Here is a 16,520-nt window from a genome sequence, read left to right on the forward strand (position 1 = left end):
ACCACAAAAAACAACAACAAACAATAGGCCATGGGATGGAGAAGTAGGGTCAGAAACAAAAGAATGAGACCTGCCACACTGACAAGAATGATCTAACTGCAAATCCAAGAGCATACATATTTGTGTAAATAGAAAGAATATAAAATATTTTATTATATATTATAAAATAAATGTTTTCTGGCATTAACCTCTATCTTCAGGTGTCTATAAACATCAAGAGCAGCACTAACAAAAGTAATCAGAGATTTGTGGCTTTAGGTTTTTGTTTCCTCCCCTGTCACCCAACCAAAACACTGTAAGTTTCCACTTACAGAGAACGGTCAAGGAGGGCAAAGAATCTTATGACACAGGTTTTTTACTGATCATTTTACCTATGAAGGTTTAGGTAAATATTTCCTTCCTTTATTCACTATATCTTCCGCTGAAGTTACTGAAGTGAGCTTTAGTAGTGATAAATATAAACCTGGGTGATAGAACAAAAAGTTATTGGCGAAACCTTCAGAATAAAAGGTGTAAATAAAGAGTGTATTTTCACCAAAACTAGATTTCTTCAAAAGACTGTTCCTGGTTAGAATGTAATGGGTCCAACTGACTATGATGTGATCCTATAATATCTCCTGAAAATCATTCTTTTTTTAATATGTTATGAGTTCTTTTCAAAGAAGAAAGGGATTTGAGGACATAGGGTGCTTCATGAATCGAAGAGTATCAAGCACTTTGCTCAAAGAACATGCACAGATTGTACGTACAGACAGATCTCAGACTGCCATCACCACACAGGCAGTTCTGGCTTTGCACGCAGTGATAGCACATGCCTGATAACGTCAGATTCTCTGAAGTAGACTTATAACTGTGTTCTTGATTGAACAGACAAAAATGAGCATATTTCTAGAACATATTTCACTTCTGCATTGTAAAAGTCACTCCTCTGGTCATCTAGCTCTTGGTAGGGGATCATCAGGCTGTAGGGAGCTGTTAGTAGTGTTTTAACAGGTTACAGCAAGCTGCTTTGAAAGTAAATCAAAGTGTCAGTTTCTAGGAAAGAGGGAGATGGGAATATTTTGGTAGGGTAAAAAACAGAACAGAAGTGTGGGGAATTGGCAGAAGGGCAGTGAACGACTCTACATTCAAGCCCAGCTGCCTATGACGATACCACTCCCATAAGAGAATTTGACTAGAGACATGCATGCATCTTCTAGGTGAGGTGTGCATATACTGTGAGGATAGTTAGGGGAATATGGGCACATGAGTGCTCCAGAGTACGCAGTGTAGACGCACTCTGTGTCCCCTCCCATGATTCCTGCACATTGCTGCAAGTCTCTTCCCATTGCTGCTCTTCTTTCCAGAATGTGACACTGGAGTGCAGAATTGGAGGTTAAAAGGACAACCTCATGGCTGTAGTGATGCAATCTGGTAAAAGAGTCTCTGCTGCTGAAGAAAGGTTTTGCATTTCTTCTCTAAGAATTTAGAATGTTTTTATACTATCCATGTCTTATTCTTAGGTCTTCTGATTTGAAGTAAGCCACGAGATTTTTTCATTTTTATTTTATTTTTTGGTGTGTATATTTTACTCAGCAAACATGAAGGAATTATGTCATCAGCATTCCACAGACCATAATTCCCTTTAGCATCCGGCTGTATCTAGAACAACAACAACAAAAGAAATCAAGGAAAAAAATAGAATGTCTAGATAATGAACAAAAACTTTAAGGCTTAGGTGGGGTCATTTCTAACTGAGGTATAGTTGAACACCTGTTTTAGCAGTACTATTTTTGTGATTTTTAAATTAATATGAAAGCTGTTACCATCAGCATAGGTCAATTGTGCATGTTTTTTTGAGAAAAAAAAGGAATTTTTAGCGAAGACAGATGATGTAAATTAGAATGTGTCCTGAACAAATTCTTTGGTGATATATACAAAAAAAACCACATTATGTTTAATAGTGATTTGGACATTGGATTTATGAAATACTCATGTCAGTGGCATAGAACATAGTGCCAGGTAATGGATCAGTACAAAAGCAGAATAAGAAATCTTGAATCATTATCAAACTTCTTACTGCTTTTAGATCTTATTTGCTGATTCCCTTTGAAGCCTTCATGGAGTTTGACGCTGTTTAGTTTATGAACTATGATATAATCATAGTTCATAATGGTGTGAAAATTGGGAAAATAAGTGGTGCATAAGTGAAGAAAAATAGGTTTCTTTTATTTTTTTCTTCCCTTCTGCTATTTTACTGTGGTTTCTCTATTGCAATGAAAATGTTAGACAGTTTAAAAAAAAGTTTCAGTGTTTTCACAGACTATTCATAGCATAGCAACAACATTTGTTTAGGAGTCTAAAAATATTTTTAAAATGCATACTTTGAATTTTGTACTAAAAGTTGAAGAGCAAGAGAACATACGGTCAGGAACTTTATGAGTCTTTAGGCTGCTAACTGCTAAAATTGCATACAGAATCAAATTGTGCACAGATAAAATCTTACTAAACAGTTAAAATGTGCAAGCAATGAGTACTTGTAAGAGCCCTTGATACACAACAGAATGGTGAAAGAGAAAACATAAAACAGCCTTTTAATTATTTATAAATTTTTAGAGGCAGATTTATTTATAATCTTGATGTAAATGGAATTAAAAAATCAATTTATCTGTGCCTGTTGTGAAAGAGGGCAAATCCTCAGGAACTAACTACTAGTTCTTCCACCAATACTGCATCAGCCGTAGGATTATTTGGCAGTAGATTTTTTTTCTTTTGTGCCTTTGTCCTGGTGAAGTATTACAGCAGGACTCAAGAAGTCTGGGTACTGCCACAGACTGCGTGATCTCGAACAAATAATTTAAACTTCTTTCCCTGTGAAACAAGACAACAGTACTTTCTTACTGTAGAGTGATGCTGTGAGCTGATTTGACTGTATGGTAATGAGGGAGAACTTTGATTTCTTTACAGGTGAAAAATGTTTTATTAGAGTATCATAATTCTGGAAGACACACATTTCTTCAAGTTCATAACCAGATATTAAATACTTCAAGAGCGTTATTTCAAGTAGAAAATGTGCTTTGATCTATAGATTTTTTTTTTTTTTTTTCACACAGGCTGCATTTGCCACAATGTTATTGTTATTTTTATTCTTGTTATTACTCCTGTCAACCGAGTTTCTACTTGAACAGTTGTCAATTTTAAGATAAAATTATCCGGCTGAATGACTGCAGAGGTGGGTCAATATCATGATTTGGAATTAATACTTGTATTTAATCTAAGGGCTGGTCAGTGTTAAAAAGTGTTGTGATCTTTTATCAATCTGCGGTAGGTGCATTGTTTATGTGCTGTGATTTGTTGCTGGAGAAGGCGGCTGTTAATAGCAACCATCATTTAAACATGTTAATTGAAAGATAACCAAATTAATTTTCATCCTAAGGGCTGAAGTGGTTATAGGCTTTGGTTTCCTTTTGAGGCTATTTAGGGCAAGAAGGGAAATGAAGAGGATTGGGTTTTGCTAATGAATATTCACACGGCTAGGAAGCCGGAAAATGGTCTGTATTGAAGGGAACCAGAAGCTATGAAGCAACTATAGTGTTGCTCTGTAGCAACAAATGCCACTGTGTTAGAACAGCTGAGATGTTTTGAAGCAGTAAAACTACCTATAAACTGGGCATTTTGGCCTTCAGTTCCACATTTCATTTCAGCTCTTAAGCGTTTCTTCTTAGACCAATTATTTCCTTTTGTTAACCTCACATGAAGAAGCAAAGCCACACAAGCACACACATTCAGTCCCATAATCACATTCCTTTCCTCGATTCTTTTTCTTTTTTTTCATGATCTATTCTTCCTTCCAAGTCTTTGCATCATTACTCACACCACCTAGCTGCTTCCTTGGCACAACTCCTGAAACATGTACTTTGGATGTCAGCATTTCCCAGCAGCCTTATGACAAAATAAACTGGTTGGGTTTTTTTTCCCCTTTTTATCTAATTCCACTACAATATGCAATAGAGCAGAAAGATAAATAGCCACTTATATGCATTCTTCAGATATGGGATTTTAATCACCATCTGAGCATCAAAAACTATCCTATTAAGGCAAAAAAACAGGGTGCACTTTAGGAAAAGATTCCTAAACCAGTGCCTTGCAAAGCAGGGGTTGCAACTCCAAGGGAAGCCGTGACAGACCACAGTAGAGGACCCACTAGGGATTCCATTTTATCTACCATTTAAATGAATGTTACAGATTATATAAAACAACTGTGATGCAACACACAATTGTTGTCCTCTTATAGAAGGGAATCATGGGGAACATGAAGTCATACTAAAAAAAAAATTTAAAAAAAATAAAAGCTGTAATAGTAGACTTTCCCAATATTTTCATTTTTAAAGTATCATGGAATATATCTGACTTAAAATTATTGCACTTATTTCATTGAATTGACAAACTTTTCTTACATGGGTTCAGAAACATTGAGTCCAACATTGCATGAATTGAACCATCAGGCATATGTATACCACAGAAGGATCCCTTCAGTTTTTATCAATCTAGTACTGAAAGACTGAATAACACCTAGCTGGCACAAATACTAACTTCAGAGATGAATTCAAGAATATTTCTATTTCCATATTCTTCAAACTCAAGAATAGTCTTGTCATGTTTTAACCTCAGCCAGCAGCTGAGCACCTGTTCCGATGGGATAGGGGAGACAATCGGAGGAATAAAAGAGAAAACTCATGGGTTGAGATAAGAACAGTTTAAGAATTGAAATAAAGTAAAATAGTAATAATAATAATAATAATAATAATAATAATAATAGAATATACAAAGTGAGTGATGCATAACGTAATTGCTCACCACCCGCCGACCGATGCCCAGCCAGTCCCCGAGCAGCGGCCCCCCCCGGCCAGCTTTCCCCCAGTTTATGTACTGAGCATGACGGCACATGGTATGGAATGTCCCTTTGGCCAGTTTGGGTCAGCTGTCCTGGCTGTGCCCCCTCCCAGCTTCTTGTGCACCTCCAGCCTTCTCAGTCGGTAGAGCATGGGAAGCTGAAAAGTCCTTGACTAGTGTAAGCACTACTTAGCAACAACTAAAACATCGGTGTGTTATCAACATTATTCTCATACTAAATCCAAAACTGTACCAGCTACTAGGAAGAAAATTAACTCTATGCCAGCCGAAACCAGGACAGTATCCACCCATTATTCTATACCATCTATGTCATGCCCAGTTCCCACACTTTCCAATAAATTCCCATTAATCACCACTTTTCCTGTCTTTTGATGTATATACACAAAGATACCATTCCCTAAGTCTATTGGCTGTCCCTATAAAATGTTGTGTTCATTTAGCCCATGACTTTGGGCTCCATCTGTCATAACAGTCCTTCAGGGCAGGAGAGATGGTGTGTGGTGTTGGATTCAAAAACCCAGTGTACCCGCCATTTCAGTGAAGCCACCGATGTGAAGGGCTCCGGAGCGGAGGATCGCGATGGGGGACCCTTCCTGAAGTTGCAAAACCACAGCAAAACCCGTGAAGGCAAAAGCGCAGGGAGTGAGAGGGGTGCCCCAGCCCCCCCCCCCCCCCCCCCCCCCGAGCCGGAGGAGGGCGCTCCTGACGAGTGGCAGCTCTGACTCAGCATGGGCGGGGACAAGAGGGACGGCGGCTAAACCCCCTCACATACAAGAGCAGCCCCCAGGGAGCGCGAGCGACCCGGAGCGCGGCGAAAAGGGCGGGCAAACAGGACGTGGCGTGTCAGAAGGGCGTGGCGTGGCAGTTCACGTGGCAGTTCACGAGGGAGGGTGTGCAGGGAAGGCGAGCGGGCAAGGCACAGTCCCCCTCCTGGCTCTAGAGGCCAACTCCACTAGTAGTTGTCGCCTTCCCAGAAGAGGACCAGCTATGGTTTCCACTCAGCCGAAAGCCGTCGCCAGAAGGAATGTGGCGACCCAGACGGAGCTCACACGCAAGCATACAGCTGTCCAGGTCTCTGGCTGCAGGGAGTGCCTGAGCCTGTCAGTTGTACTGGAGGGCAGCAGAGACAACACCTGCGTGCGGTGTGACCAGGTGGATGATCTGCTCAGCCTGGTGGCAGAGCTGAAGGAGGAAGTGGAAAGGTTAAGGAGTATCTGGGAGTGTGAGAAGGAGATAGATCGGTGGAGCCACATCCTACCATCCCCAAGGCAAAGTTAACAGATGGAGGCTCCACGAGAAGCAGAGGATCCCCTGCCCTCTTGGCACCAGGTAGAAAGAGGGGACCTAAGTGATGGGGGGGAATGGAAACAGATCCCTGCTCAGGGTGCCAGGCGAACCCCCGCCTGGCCTCCCTCACCTTCCCAGATGCCCTTACACAACAGATATGGGGCCCTGGAACTCGAGGGCCAGGCAAATGAGGATGTAGATGAAGGTCCATCCAGGGGGTTGCCTAGGGTGAGGCAGTCAGCCCCACGCATTATGACTGCCTCTGCTAAGAAAAAAAGGAGGGTAATTGTTGTAGGCGATTCCCTTCTGAGGGGAACAGAGGGCCCAATATGCCGACCAGACCCATCCCACAGGGAAGTCTGCTGCCTCCCTGAGCAAGAAGAACGGGCGGGGAAGACGACCGTCCTGGCTGAACAGGGAGCTTTTGCTGGGACTCAGGAAAAAAAGGAGAGTTTACCGCTTGTGGAAGAAGGGGCAGGCGACTCAAGAAGAGTACAGGGATCTCGTTAGGTCGTGCAGACAGGAAATGAGAAAGGCAAAAGCCCAGCTAGAATATAATCTGGCTGCTGTCATTAAAGACAACAAAAAATGTTTTTACAAATATATTAATGACAAGAAGAGAGCCAAGGAGAATCTCCATCCTTTATTGGATGCGGGAGGCAACATTGCCACCGACGATGAGGAAAAGGCTGAGGTACTTGATGCCTTCTTTGCCTCAGTCTTTAACAGGCAGACCAGTTATCCTCAGGGTATTCAGCCCCCCGAGCTGGAAGACAGAGATGGCGAGCAGGATGAACCCCCCATAATCCAAAAGGAAGCAGTCAATGACCTGCTACGCCACCTTGATGCTCACAAGTCTATGGGGCCGGATGGGATCCACCTGAGAGTGCTGAGGGAGCTGGCGGAGGAGCTTGCCAAGCTGCTCTCCATCATTTATCAGCAGTCCTGGTTAACGGGGGAGGTCCTGGACGACTGGAGGCTTGCCAATGTGACGCCCATCTACAAGAAGGGCTGGAAGGAGGATCCAGGGAACTACAGGCCTGTCAGCCTGACCTCGGTGCCGGGGAAGATTATGGAGCGGTTCATCTTGAGGGCGCTCACAAGGCATGAGCGGGACAACCAGGGGATCAGGCCCAACCAGCACAGGTTCATGAGGTCCTGCTTGACCAACCTGATCTCCTTCTATGACCAGGTGACCTGCTTAGTGGATGAGAGAAAGGCTGTGGATGTGGTCTACCTGGACTTCAGCAAGGCCTTTGAGACTGTCTCCCACAGCATTCTTCTAGAGAAGCTGGCGGCTCACGGCTTAGACAGGTGTACTCTTCGCTGGGTCAAAAACTGGCTGGACGGCCAGGCCCAGAGAGTTGTGGTGAATGGAGTTCAATCCAGTGGGTGGCCAGTCATGAGCGGTGTTCCCCAGGGCTCAGTTTTGGGGCCAGTTCTGTTCAATATCTTTATCAATGATCTGGATGAGGGGACTGAGTGCACCCTCAATAAGTTTGCAGACAACACCAAGTTGGGCGGGAGCGTTGATCTGCTCGAGGGTAGGAAGGGTCTGCAGAGGGACCTGGACAGGCTGGATCGATGGGCCCAGGCCAACTGTATGAGGTTCAACAAGGCCAAGTGCCGGGTCCTGCACTTCGGCCACAACAACCCCATGCAGCACTACAGGCTTGGGGAAGAGTGGCTGGAAAGCTGCCTGGCAGAAAAGGACCTGAGGGTGCTGGTTGACAGCCAGCTGAACATGAGCCGGCAGTATGCCCAGGCGGCCAAGAAGGCCAATGGCATCCTGGCCTGGATCAGAAATAGTGTGGCCAGCAGGAGTAGGGAAGTGATCGTGCCCCTGTACTCGGCCCTGGTGAGGCCGCACCTCAAATCCTGTGTTCAGTTTTGGGCCCCTCACTACAAGAAGGACATCGAGGTGCTGGAGCGTGTCCAGAGAAGGGCAACGAGGCTGGTGAGGGGTCTGGAGAACAAGTCTTATGAGGAGCGGCTGAGGGAACTGGGGTTGTTTAGCCTGCAGAAAAGGAGGCTGAGGGGAGACCTCATCGCTCTCTACAACTCCCTGAAAGGAGGTTGTAGCAAGGTGGGTGTCGGTCTCTTCTCCCAAGTAACAAGTGATAGGACGAGAGGAAATGGCCTCAAGTTGCGGCAGGGGAGGTTTAGATTGGATGTAAGGAAGAATTTCTTTACTGAAAGAGTGGTTAAACATTGGACCAGGCTGCCCAGGGAAGTGGTTGAGTCCCCATCCCTGGAAGTATTTAAGATGTGTAGATGAGGCGCTTAGGGACATGATTTAGTGGGCATGGTGGTGTTGGGTTGACGGTTGGACTCGATGATCTTAGAGGTCTTTTCCAACCTTAATGATTCTAGGATTCTATGATTCTTGCATGCTAAAGCGAGTTCTGGTTCCATTATCACTGTGCTTTTCTCCATTTTCATCATTCTTCATTAATCTGGGTGATTCTTACAGTAATATCATTGATATGGCATATAGCCACTATAGAAGAGATGATATACAATTTTATATAACAATTAACACCATACAATTTAATTTATTGACTACTCTCACCCAAAATCAAATCCCCTTGAGGTACACATCGGACTTCCCCATCCTCCCTCATCACCCACCAAGGGCACCCAGATCCTTGAGCAAAAGCAATCCCACAAACGGGTTTGCCTTTGCCTGAAGCAGGAATAACCCAGACTGTCTTCCCCAGTGTATTTTTTATGTGCACTACAGGGACTTTATCCCCTCCTACAGTACATAAAAGTTTTGACTGGGCAGGGCCAGCTTGATTGGCAGATCCCCTAGTGTTGACTAACCAAGTGGCTTTTGCTAAATATGTATCCCAATGTTTGAACGTCCCAGCACCCATTGCTCTCAGTGTAGTCTTTAACAGTCCATTGTATCATTTGATATTCTGGAGGTTGGTGCATGACAGGGGATGTGACATACCCACTCAATGCCGTGCTCTTTGTCCCAGGTGTCTATGAGATTGTTTCAGAAACGAGTCCCATTGTCTGACTCAGTTCTTTCTGGGGTGCCATGTCGCCATAGGACTTGCTTTTCAAGGCCCAGGATAGTGTTCTGGGCGGTGGCATGGGGCACGGGATATGTTTCCAGCCATCCAAGTGGTTGCCTCCACCATTGTAAGCCCATGGCACTTGCCTTGGCGGGTTTGTGGGAGTGTGATATAATCGATCTGCCAGGCCTCCCCATATTTATATTTCAGCCATCATCCTCCATACCACAGAGGCTTTAACCGCTTGGCTTGCTTGATTGCAGCGCATGTTTCACATTCATGGATAACCTGGGCTATAGTGTCCATGGTCAAGTCCACCCCTCGATCACGAGCCCATCTATATGTTGCATCTCTTCCTTGATGGCCTGAGGTGTCATGGGCCCACCGAGCTAGAAATAATTCACCCTTATGTTGCCAGTCCAGATCCACCTGAGCCACTTCAATCTTAGCAGCCTGATCCACCTGCTGGTTCTTTTGATGTTCTTCAGTGGCCCGACTCTTGGGTACGTGAGCATCTACGTGACGGACTTTTACAACCAGGTTCTCCACCCGGGCAGCAATATCTTGCCACAATGTGGCAGCCCAGATGGGTTTGCCTCTGCGCTGCCAGTTGCTCTGCTTCCATTGCTGCAACCACCCCCACAGGGCATTTGCCACCATCCATGAGTCAGTATAGAGATAGAGCACTGGCCACTTTTCTCAGTCAGCAATGTCTAAAGCCAGATGGATGGCCTTCACTTGTGCAAATTGGCTCGATTCACCTTCTCCTTCAGCAGTTTCTACAACTTGTCGCATAGGACTCCACACAGCAGCTTTCCACCTCCGATGCTTTCCCACAAGACGACAGGACCCATCAGTGAACAGGGCATATCGCTTCTCATTTTCTGGTAGTTCATTATACAGTGGGGCCTCTTCAGCACATGTCACCTCTTCCTCCAGTGATATTCTGAAATCTTTGCCTTCTGGCCAATCCATGATCACTTCCAAGATTTCTGGGCGACTGGGGTTTCCTATTCGAGCCCGTTGTGTGATCAGTGTGACCCACTTACTCCATGTAGCATCAGTTGCATGATGTGTACAGGGGACCCTCCCGTTGAACATCCAGCCCAGCACCGGCAGTCGGGGTGCCAGGAGGAGCTGTGCTTCAGTGCCGATCACTTCCGAAGCAGCTCAAACCCCTTCATATGCTGCTAATATCTCTTTTTCAGTTGGAGTATAGCAGGCCTCGGATCCTCTGTATCCCCGACTCCAAAACCCTAGGGGTCGACCTCGAGTCTCCCCTGGTGCTTTCTGCCAGAGGCTCCAGGTAGGGCCATTCTCCCCGGCTGCGGTGTAGAGCATATTTTTTACATCTTGTCCTGCCCAGACTGGCCCCAGGGCTACTGCATGAACTATCTCCTCTTTAATTTGTTCAAAGGCTTGTCGTTTCTCAGGGCCCCATTTGACATCGTTCTTCTTCTGGGTAACTTGATAGAAAGGGCTTACAATCAGACTGTAATTTGGAATATGCATTCTCCAAAAACCCACTACCAAAAACTAGGTATAACAACTTGATCAACCGAATTGTTGATTCATCCTGATGAAGGCACAGATGTCATGACCATCTTTTCATGTCTATATTCACATGGGTTCTACTCAGGACTCTTCTACAGGAAGAGTCACAGTGGCTGTACAGTATGGAAAATAGTCAATGGGAAAAAGCAAAGGCTGTGTTGAATGTATATCTGATCAATGAAAGATGGTGGCAATACTTAAGCCATGAGACAGCCATGCCTCACAGTATGTTGCCCCATCCTGGTCTTGTGATCACTCCAATCAGGGGGCTTTTTGGCAGGCACAGAAACTGTCTTCCAGCCCACGTATCTCGAATTCCTTCCCAGAGAAGCCAAAGCACAGAGTGAGGAAGAAAGGGGAGGGTGTGGAGCAGCTGTGAAGGTTCTGTTCAGACCTGAAGCAAAGCCATGGCTTAGGTATATTCCTGTATCTCAGAGTAGAAATATTGCTAGGTCTAAAATTAACGTAATGGATATGCAAGCAGTGATATACTCAAAATTTATGGAAAAGGAAAAAAAGTTCTGGGAAGGGATACTCAAACTGTTTCCTGTCTCTTACTGTCATGAATCATTTGCATGAGTACTGCATCTGAAAATATGCTTCTGATTTTATAAATCCAGTGTGATTTCTGACATTCCAGTCAGCTTAGTATCATGATTTTTGATAGGATGTACAGATCATTCAGAAATAGGGGAAAAAGGGGCTAACTCTTGCTGCATTTGATCTGTTTCTCTATCTGCTATGCATAAATAGAGAGCTACCTAAACATCAGAGCTATTTGCAATTGCAAAAGTCACCTGGGAGTTGGAGTTGTTGAGGGGAAGCCAAAGAATGGTACGGTGAAAAGCCGAAAAAATTGAAGAGGAGGATGAAGATGGTAACTTAGCAGAGTCCTTTCTTCCTTCTTTTTCATGAAGGAAATTGTCAGCATAAATCACACTCTTGGGCTTCCTGTTTATTTCTTTGAGTTGTTTATATCATGCACCTGTAATATGCAAAACAGAAAGGAAAGACAGTAAATTAAAACCTGAGAACATATTCTAGCTTAATTTTCTCCAGAACAAATTTAGGTTTTGCTAAATAAAAACACCTTGGAAACTAAACCAACACATGGTAAATAGATAAATACAGAATTTGGGGATTAATTTTAAAGATACTGCTATTCTGAAACAAAATGTTAATGGAGACACAATCACTCCCTTTCCCAGAGCAAGTGCTACATACACTATGTTGGGCTAACGATTAAGGCTCTTAGTCATCAAAGAAAAATTATTACCATTTTTCAGGGGAAGATAACAGGATGAGCTTTAAATTAATTAAGGACATTCAATTGTAAAATTATGAAGACTAGATGTGGGCTAGAAGAAGGAAAATAGGATGTTAAACCAATGACTCTGTTTAGCAAATAAGACAGATCTTTGTGATCTCTTTGAAGCACCTTGAAAACTGTGTCAAATGAAAGCGATGGGATAAATAGGATAATATTTTTTAATCTTTGCCTGCACAATAAATTATAAGCCCTGGTATAATTTTTCCATATGTAAGGAGAATTCATCAAAGAGGGGTTTGCACTGAATGGTAAAATGGCTTACCCTAAAACTTCTGAAGGTCTTCTGCAGCCTTTAACCCTGAACCTGTGGAATAGACCCATTCACATAACTAAAGATATACAGACTGTATTTGATCTATTCTGCAGCTGATAGGAAGGTGAAACACACTTGGTACTTTCTTGACTGGCAACACACAGTTGGATTAGGGTAGAGTCTGATCGTAATCAGCCAGTGTACCAGCAAAGTGCGAGCCATCTGCCTCTGTTTTAATATGCTGACCCATATATCTTACTGTTAGGCTTCACAAATTCCAATTGCTTACCTTAGCTATGTGGTAGATTTATCTGGAAATCAGGACAAAACAAACAGCCAATAGTTCAAATAAGATGCCCAGAAAAACAAATCATTATTGCATCAAAGGAACATATTTCCACGTATCTGGAGTGGAGCCCAGTTGAAAGCAAACAGAAGCTGAGTAATTCTGCAGCGAATGACTCACTGGCACAGAAGGGACCCACCAAACATTTGTCAAACTGATGCTGAGAAGAGGAAGTTAAAAGAGAAAGGCAAGCAGAAAAGATATGTTGGTAGAGATACTGAAATAATTTGTGAGAATATTCTACCTTAATATGAGTGACAGTGAAAGCTATTTCTGATTAGTTAAATGACCCATGCTCCTTCTGGGTTGTAGCTTTTAGACACCTGCTTGATAGGACCAAAGGCATGGATAGATTTGTCTGGTGGGTAGGGCCAGCACTAGCAGAAGGCAAGCCACAGGTCAAGAGCTTGTGCCAGGTTTCCAGGTGGAAGCCAAGAGCTAAAGTCAGGAGATGAAAAGCATGGCAGTTATTAGGAACACAAGTGTTGTGGTTTAACCCCAGCCGGCAACTAAGCCCCACACAGCCGCTTGCTCACTCCCCTCTGGTGGGAAGGGGGAGTATCAGAAGGGTAAAAGTGAGAAAACTCGTGGGTTGAGAGAAAGACAGTTTAACAGGTAAAGCAAAAGCCACACGCGCAGGTAAAGCAAAACAAGGAATTCATTCACTACTTCCCATTAGCAGGCAGGTGTTCAGCCATCTCCAGGAAAGCAGGGCTCCACCACGCGTAACGGAGAAGACAAAATGCCATCGGTCCGAATGTTTCCCCCCACCCCTTCCTCCTTCTTCCCCCCACTTTATATGCTGAGCATGCTGTCATATGGTATGGAATATCCCTTTGGTCAGTTGGGGTCAGCTGTCCCAGCTGTGTCCCCTCCCAACTCCTTGTGCACCCTCAGCCTACTCGCTGGTGGGGTGGTGTGAGAAGCAGAAAAGGCCTTGACTCTGTGTAAGCACTGCTCAGCAGTAACTAAGACATCTCTGTATTATCAACACTGTTTTCAGCACAAATCCAAAACACAGCCCCATACTAGCTACTGTGAAGAAAATTAACTCTATTCCGGCCAAAACCAGCACAACAAGCCAGGAATCAAGAGCTGGGCAGAGTAACAAAACAAGTGTAAGCAGCTGAAATTAAAATGTATGAAAAAGAGCCATATCGAAAAGTATAGAAAAAGAGACTAGCTTCAGTCAAGAAAAAAAAAAAAAGAAAAAGAAAAACAGAAAAAGAAAAACAAAAAAAAGAAAAAATAAAATAAGAGGAAAAAGAAAAAAAAAAGAAAATAAAAAAGAAGAAAGCTTCAGAAACCTAATCAAATATTTTGAAAACTCAGACCTTCCAGATGGGACCATGACTGAGCAGGATCAATCAGGGAAGGAAGCTTGCCCCAATCCACAGTCAGTGGTCAAAACAAGGGTTATTTAATCACATTGGTTAACAATCAAAAGAGAAATCTTTGCCCATCTCTGGTAATGAAGAGCAGCACAACAAAACACCTTCTGCATTTTGTGTCCACTGGAAAAAAAGTAGTCACCATGCCTTCCTGTCTTGAAGTTTGTATCTGTCTTACCTATGACTTGAATGACAATAATGTTATTGAGCACGACATTAAGCTGATGCCTCACTGTGAAAAATGAAGTGGCCACCCACTGGATTGAACTCCATTCACCACAACTCCAGCTTAGGGACATGGTTTAGTGGGCATGGTGGTGTTGGGTTGACGGTTGGACTCGATGATCTTAGAGGTCTTTTCCAACCTCAATGATTCTATGATTCTATGATTCTATGATTCTATGACTTCATTTCTTTGATGTAATCCCAAGTCCCTCAAGAAAGGACCAGCCATATGCATCTTTGTATACCGAGCTTAGCAGGTCAGCACTGGTAATAGAATCTGCAGTGAACCAGATACGCTCTGTTAAACGCTTCTTGTCATTTTATGAATCCCTGCGAAGCAACCCTTAAGGCTATTCAAGCTACAACAGGCATATTGCTCCTATTGCTCTTTATTTTATTATGAAGTATTAAAACAATATTTTATCAGGATCCAATAAAATATACATCTTTCACTTCGTGAATCTTGAAACTCTGTTAAAGGAGTAAAAGAATTGTTAGCTTACCAGCTGTCAATCCAATCCCTGGCTAATAAATTAGCTTCATTCATTTTATGGCAGAGCTTTTCTGTTGCAAGAATTATAGCTGCTGCAAGGACAGTGTAAATATAATTGTAAGCAACCATCTCCCCTGATGGAAACTCAGTAGAGATAAACAAATACATTTTTTAAAATTATAAAAAACATAAAAGAGGAAGAGAAAACAGAGAAGAAAAAAAAATATTTCTGCTGCTAGAGTGTTCCGTGATATCAGGCTGCTGATCAGCAGTAACGGAGCCAGGTACCCAGGATGTGAGGCGAGAAGCATTCTTCCCCAAAATAAAACATCAGCCAAATGGAGACAGTAACTTACTCAGCCAATAAGGTGGAAATAATGTCAAGGAAAGCACAGAGCTACAGGTACACTTAATATTCTGTCAGGAGGATCTGGGACAGGGAAATTGTCTTCAGTTATCAATGGTGGAAGTCAACTCATCCAGCTTTAGCTTGAATGAATTTAGTTTGAAATATTAGAAGCTTTCTGTCTTTGCTTCCTCTGTAGCCAAGAGAAAGAAAAAGAAGGAAGTGCCTCCATCCAGGAAGGTCGTCCTATCTATCTGGTAATATTATTTTAAGATGAGATGATTTGCTTATCGAACACCTCTCTCTCCATTGTATGTAGGAGTAGTTGACAAAACTACCTCAGACTAGATCACTAACTTCAAGATGACTAAAACTAGATGAGCTGACTCCTGGTGTTCACAGCGGCAAGCCATAAGTATAAGGGAGCTTTCTGCAGTAGAATATACAAACAACCAAAACCTGGTGAAGTACAAAATGACCACAGCTTGCCCCATGGTCAGTGCTTTCTCTGCCTCTCTCAGATCACAGGAAGACAAGAGTCAGTGCACTGAACTAGGACCTCAGTGTTACTTGCTGACTTACTACTGACGGCAGCCAATGCCGAGTGCTCAGAGGATGGTATCCCTTTTAGAAAAGCTTTTATATTTTCCTCTGAGCATGAGCCCTGCTTCCATGCCACCTGGAAGATAATTTTTTTCTTCTAAGGACAGACCCAGAAACTCACTTTTCAGGACAGTATCAAATCCAGTGGACAAGTGGGAAAATATATGGTAGTTCTCAGTTTCCAAAGTTACTTTACAGTAAATGTTAGTAGTTAGCCTGGGGTGAAGCACGAATGAGCCTGATAGGCAGAGTACACATTCTGGAAGTGGGACTTGCAGACACCAGCCCCTGCTCTCAAAGATCATTTTCTATAGAACAAATCTGTTTCATCAAGAAAGCATGAGAGGCTTTTTCCCTTTCCTCTCTCCATGGCACAGAGACCAGTGCACACTACTGGAAGTTAGGAAGCTGTATGGTCAAATCCTGATCCCACCAAAACTGTGGACAAGAAGTATTTCCTTTTTTGCTAACCTTGTTAATCAGCTGTTTCTGCTTCCCCTGTAACATTTAACAAAAAAAAAAAAAAAAAATTTGCTTTTCATTTCTCTTTCCAGTTCTGTAGCTAAACAAAATAAGCAATTATGTGTCCCACCTCAGTTTTGTCCCTTCCTCTCTCCCCATGTATATAGCCGATGCTTACACTTACCCTCAGCCACCAAATTCATCCTCTTCTCTGAAGGAGACAAACAAAGGTGAAAGACGGCATTTTGATTCTTCCTGTTCTTATTGTTGCAGAGCTGCTAAAAAGATTGCTGGAAAACATATTAGATAGT

The 16,520-nt window shown here is 43.2% G+C and overlaps 1 long non-coding RNA gene across 1 annotated transcript; it reads right to left on the bottom strand.

Annotated features, from left to right (window-relative positions):
* Positions 1-1,582: 1,582 nt before the first annotated feature.
* On the bottom strand, positions 1,583-16,482 carry LOC143155687 (uncharacterized). The gene is made up of 3 exons (XR_012994457.1): positions 16,394-16,482; positions 11,558-11,745; positions 1,583-1,641 (listed from the first exon to the last, which is right to left on the bottom strand). It is a non-coding gene; the product is annotated as an uncharacterized LOC143155687 (long non-coding RNA).
* Positions 16,483-16,520: the final 38 nt, after the last annotated feature.

Source organism: Aptenodytes patagonicus, chromosome 1 (genome assembly GCF_965638725.1).
Source record: "Aptenodytes patagonicus chromosome 1, bAptPat1.pri.cur, whole genome shotgun sequence".
Lineage (NCBI taxonomy): Eukaryota > Metazoa > Chordata > Aves > Sphenisciformes > Spheniscidae > Aptenodytes > Aptenodytes patagonicus.